This window comes from Myripristis murdjan, chromosome 24 (assembly GCF_902150065.1).
Source record: "Myripristis murdjan chromosome 24, fMyrMur1.1, whole genome shotgun sequence".
NCBI classification, from domain to species: Eukaryota; Metazoa; Chordata; class Actinopteri; order Holocentriformes; family Holocentridae; genus Myripristis; species Myripristis murdjan.
In genome coordinates this window covers 8519767-8525766 of record NC_044003.1, presented here as the reverse complement: position 1 = coordinate 8525766, position 6000 = coordinate 8519767, and positions in this window count along the sequence as shown.

The following is a 6000-nucleotide window of genomic DNA, read 5'->3' as shown; positions in this document are numbered from 1 at the left end:
ATATGCTGTAAAATTGCAATTAGTTTACCAGTAAATAGTTAACATGGCAAAAATCTTTCAACCCAAAAGGTGGTCAATATAAGCATGAGAGCAATGTATTTATATTCATTGGCCACTTCATTAGCTGCTGCTGATGTGTTTCTGCAGATTTTTTTTTTTTTTTTTTTTTTTTTTTGCAGGCACATTCATGCTGAAAACACCCCGTTCCACCTCATCATCTCATCATCATTTAGAGACTGAGCAGGCCTCTGGAGTAACGTCTTGAGATGATGTGCGCTCTGTGCACTGAAAAAAAAAAAAAAAGAAACTCCATCTTAACAAATCATTTAGTCTTAAAGTCTTAAAATGTTGTATCTTCTGTTTCTTGTTGAAAAAATCTGCCTGTGGGATAAGATAATCCCAACTGTTTCCAATATTAATCAACTTGTTTTCAGAATTTCCTTGAATCAAATGTCATTTTCTTAACCTCAGTGGACTGATCTGCCTCATTCTGCCTTGTTTCAACATATTTATTAACAAGGACACTGATGTCCTTATGATGTAGGTATGGTGCAGCTCTCTTTAGTTGCTCCTATGCTCTGAAAAGTGAAATAAAAAACAGCTTCTGCTCATCATGGTGAGTCAAGGCACACCTGCAGGGAACACTGACTGAACATGCGGGCATCTGCTGTACCAGGGAAAGTGGATTAGGAGGTGAACTGACAGACACAAAGTTCAGTGCAATACAGTTTGGAATTACAATGTTGTGAGAAAAGAGAGGGATAAATAATGAACTGAACAGATAACTGATCAGAGAAATGAACAGCTGTGCATGCAGTTAACTTAATAGCACAGGTTTTGCTGTATCTTAGAAATGCACCCCTGCGGTAAAATGTATCTACGTCTGTTTACTGTGACCTTAACCTGAGGAAACTCCTGCCTAAACTTACCCAATTTTATAGAGTGGATGTATTTACATCCTTGCCAAGAAATGCATAAACAGGGGTGGATGCATTTCCTGGCACTTATGCAAAACTCGGCATAGTCTGGTTTTGCCGACCTGAACTGATGACCATGATTAATAGCATAAATCATAGTGAAATTGTCATTGGATTACCATCACAATGCTTGCAGAAGCACAAATATGTTTTATCAGATTGGTTTTGATGAATAGCCTCCCATATCTTTTTAAATGTCTTGCTCTGCCCTTTCTGCTACATAAAAAGAGACCGCCCGGCACGTCCAAATGGAGCACACCTATAGCTAACTGTGACTCCTGGAGTGAGTGAGTTTCACTTACGGCTCATGGAGGTGCATTACGTTTAAAAAATCCTGAAACAAGTGAAACGGCACCGGAAACAGCAGAGTTTTCCACCTGCAAAAAAAAAAAAAACCTTAATCTGAGACTAAATGACTTGTTGAGTTGGAGACTGTGCAATGCACACAGCACATTGTGCCATTGGATAGTTTCCATTTGTCCAAAGGGTGGACTGAAGCCATGAAGTGATGCACCTGGTCAGCAATATTTGGTACTAAGAGGAGGAATATGAGCCAAGAAAACATTTCACACACCATTACCCCACCAGCAGCCTGGATCATAGCTACCAGGGAAGACAGATCCACGGACTTATGCTTTTTACACCAAATTCTCTCCGTGCCATCAGTATTTTAATAATAAAAGCCAGGCAGCATTTGTCTACTCTGACTGGAGAGGCGCCTGGAGTCCTCTGCTGCTGTAGCCCATCTGCTTTGAGGTTGAAGAGGCTCTGCTTTCTGGGATGTAATTCAGCACAATGCCAAGAAACTGAGCTGTTATTTGCACACATGCAGCCAGCTCTGTTGGCCTGTATAGGTGCTGTGATTCTCCTCTAACCTCCCAACTGCTGCAGCCGGCCAGAGAATAAATTAATTAAAAAAAAAAAGAAAAAAAAAAGAAATGCAGTCAAAGCGCAGTCTCCTTAAACTCTAGGACGTCTGCACTCTGCGTGCTTTATTGTGCTTTATTTCCATGTGACATAACTAACTGAGCTTTTTGTAAACAGGGAAATAAAGTGGCCTCTCAGTGTTTACCGTCAATGTATTCTTATCTGTATCCCTTCCTTTGTTGTTTGAATGACCCCTGAGAAATTATTGAGGTTTTATCTTATCATAAAGAACACAGAGAGATAACAGGCCTGAGATGGCTTTGCATTCCTGATGTGATGTTGTTTTTCAAAGGTTTTTCTTTCTTTCCTAGTTCACTTTAACTCTGGTGTGCTTCCCAGGACTTTTTATTCCCCCTTCCCATTTACATTTTCATCTTAACATGGCCATAACTGATCATAGGCTGCCTTTTACGAGAGGCACTCTATTAGATCAGTGGACTATGGCTCATAACATTACCATGAATTCAGTCCCCATTTATGATATTTGCAGAATGTCATCCGTCTCTTGCTCGAGCTCCTCTTTCTCTCTAATGAGGAAATTGCGATATTGACGTGAAAGAGCAAAATCATGAGACGTGAAACTTTCCTCTGAGATCGCATTTGTCAGGAGGAGCTTAGAACTGCTCTTAGTCATCCCACTGTTCCTCTTTTAAATGACCTTGCAAATGGCCTAAATCCTCCAAGGTGGTAAACAGAAATTCACCTCCTCCGTCTGCAGCCTGTGGCGCGTCTCCCCGCCTCAGATCCGCTGCTCTACATGTCTCCAGTGGTTCATTAGTGTCTGTCACAGCAGCTTCACAGTATGGGAGTCTGTGGGGTTCGAGACGAGATCAGGGAGTTTAGACAACTTCTGCTTTGAGCCCCAGCTGGAAGCATAACACTGGCAGATTTATTTATTTTTTTAAATAAACCTAGAGCACTGAATGAAATGCAGTATAATTAGGGATTTATATACATGTACTGCTACTATTACCACTCTATAGCTCTGTTTGGACAGGACTGATATTACCTGGTGACACCCAGTGATTATGATAATTTCAAGGATCATGTGAGGCATCGGCTCAAAGTGAATCAGCCATGTCTGCAATTCATAAAATAAACATTCCCATATTTTGATGAAGGAAAAGGCCCCTAGTTGTGCAATTTCTCTCTCTCTCCAAGGTCACGATAAATAGAGGCGGTAGTGAAATCTGTAGAGGAAGGCTCTGCGTACTTGTTAAGCACAAAATCCAAATTGTAGGTTGCTAAATTCATTTATCACGTTTATTTTATTTATTTTTTCGATAAGGAAGGAGCGCATTGATGAACGTCGTTGTGAAATTCAAGGTGCAAATGCTATGCAGTGCTAAGAATGCTAATTTACAGAAGTAGTCCCTGGGAAGGTAACAGAAAACACATGCAATGTAAATAACAATATGCAAATACAAATATACAGATACACGAATAGAAAAAAAAAAAGTAGATAATACATTATACATGAGTCCTGTTCTGGTTTGCCTTTAGCCATTAAATCAGAAAGCGATAAATTGTAGAGTCTTGACCTTGTGCCATTGCGCCCAGAATACCAGGATTTCATTATCCCACATGAAAACCTCCCACAGAATCACCACCACCGCTTCCTGTCTGCTTTCTACCCTGTTATGTGTCTATGTTGTGTCTAAGATTATACATATTTAATATTGGGGCTATGTAATGCTGTGAAATACCTTTAATATTCTATGTGTTCACTGTATTGTGATGCTGGGCCCTGTATTGCATCCTGTACTGATGTCTGTGCAAGCAGGCTTTCTCTCTGCGCCTCTGCTGAAACCAATTTCCACCAGCCTGGTCATTAATTGGTCTAAATCGGCATCTGAATATGAGATTGAGATGGGATGGCAATTAATTAATGACATGAGGTCCTCATATAATGCAAATAGAGCTTAAATACAGTGTAAACCCATAGTGGGGTCATAGTGGGGTGAGGTTAAATGCCCCCTGCCAGGTTTTCCCTCGCCATAATTTAGCCAAAGTTTGAAGTAATATTTAGTCCCCTTGCTTTACATGCTTGGTGTCGATGGCTTCCTCAGGTCGTCTTGTTTCATACGGAATCAGGATCTTCACCGAAGCTTCAGCAACTGAAAGACAATTTGTCGGCCGATGACACCAGCATCTGCGGAGGATTGGAAGATGAATAGCCTTGCAGTCCAGATGTACCCTGAGTCCACTTCTTCCACCTCTGGTCCACAGATGCAGGTAGGGATAACAGTTATACCCCCCCATCCCCTCCTCCCACTGCACCAGCTATGAAAATCCACAGCAAGGTCCTTCAATTTGCCAATACTTAAAAGGAATGACTGCCTGACACTCCATGCTGCAAAGTGAGAAATTACTGCTCCCGGATAGCTCCTGCAGTGATGCATCCAGCGACACAGGTGCCATCAGAAAATTTATTTAAGAGGCAACAGGGCAGCTTGTACTGAAAGACAGTGAGTGTATAGGGAGGAGAGAAATGTGGGGAGTACAGCTCCTTGAGGGGCACCAGTATTTCACACAAAGCAGTTTCACTTGTTTCGGGATTTGAAGTATAAATCTGTTGAAACAAGGCAGAATAAGGCAGATCAGCCCAGCAGCATCAAGAAAATGACACTTGATTCAGGTAAATTATGGAAGCAAGCTGGAAACAAAAGGGATTATCAGGTCCAACCGGCAGATAATAGCCTACTACAACTGCTACTACTACTACTACTATTACTACTACATTAATTTAATTTCTACCTTGTTTAACTAATGTGAGCAAAAGGAAAGGTTGCTGGATTGATCCCTGCCTCCAACAGGAGAGTGTAATCCAGCTGCACCTGGATGACACAAGAATGGCTGGTGCCGTCTATGGTGCCCTTCATTACTGCCACGGTGCTCTTGAGCAAGGCACCAATCTCAGGTTGGTGCAGTGAGCGAGCCTACACAGCGATCACTCTGATGAAAAGCACCTGTAAGGGGTGCTGCAAAGCAACGGGCATGCAGACAACTGCCGACCTCCACAGGTAATTTGGAAATGGAAATGTTCCCCCACACACGTTAGCTTGAGATTGGATCGATAATGGGAAAAGCTCCGGGCCAGCAGCTCAGCTGATTCATATGGATGATGCACTTGCTCTGAGTTTTGGAATAATAAAAACATCCTGTTGCAGACAGATATATTGTATTCTCGGGTCCCCACGCCCAGATCCATGCTTCATATCCCGTGGACTGAGAGCAAATTGCCACCGCCAGATAAACACCATGTATCAGAAAAAAAAACGGAGGATTAAGGAAGGAAGGAAGTAATCTTCATTTATTCACTGACACCCATGCAGTCTTGAAATTACACAGCTGGATTTTAAGGTTCAAGAGTCATGAAACATAAAACTCCTCCAGCTTGTACTGTTGAGTGACCACAAAAACTGTCAACTCATATTAAAAAAAAAAGCCCAAAAACAGAGGAACACCACCACAGTTACTAGACTTTTATCTGACAGCAGTGAAATTAAATTGCCATTGATATGATGAATATTGTGCTTGGCGCTCTGCTGTGTGTAAATCCTTTGTATTTGTTTGCCTGGCTGAGTTTTCTCATTACGGGGTGTCAGTACAGTGGCCGGGGTGATTAACTCTCCTTTTCTGCAGATTTTGAACATCCTCCAAATCATCCATCACGTGCTTGTCCTTGAGCAGATACCTTCTTGGAAACTAAATAAATTCTCTCTCTGCCATACTGTTGCTCCACGCTGCAGCCAGATATAAAGCACTATGCAAAACAGATGGAGATATATTAAAACTTGCGGCTGTGGGGTGCACAGACAAACTTGATATTTATTCCAGATCAAAGTGGAGTTTCTGCACTTGAGAAACAGTAAGAAGCCCGGCCATGATGCATGAAATGTGAGAAAATGAGGTGTTTATATACGCATAAAGTTGAATAATTTCTGCAGTCTGTGTTGATCTTTTTTGGTTTGGTGGTGTTTTTTTTTTTTTTTTTCCATATTGGGTGATGTCACTCCTGCCTGAAAGAACACACAGGGACAGCGGCGTGCTTCACGGTCTGTGTCCTCAAATTGACTGTGGCGTCTGACTGACC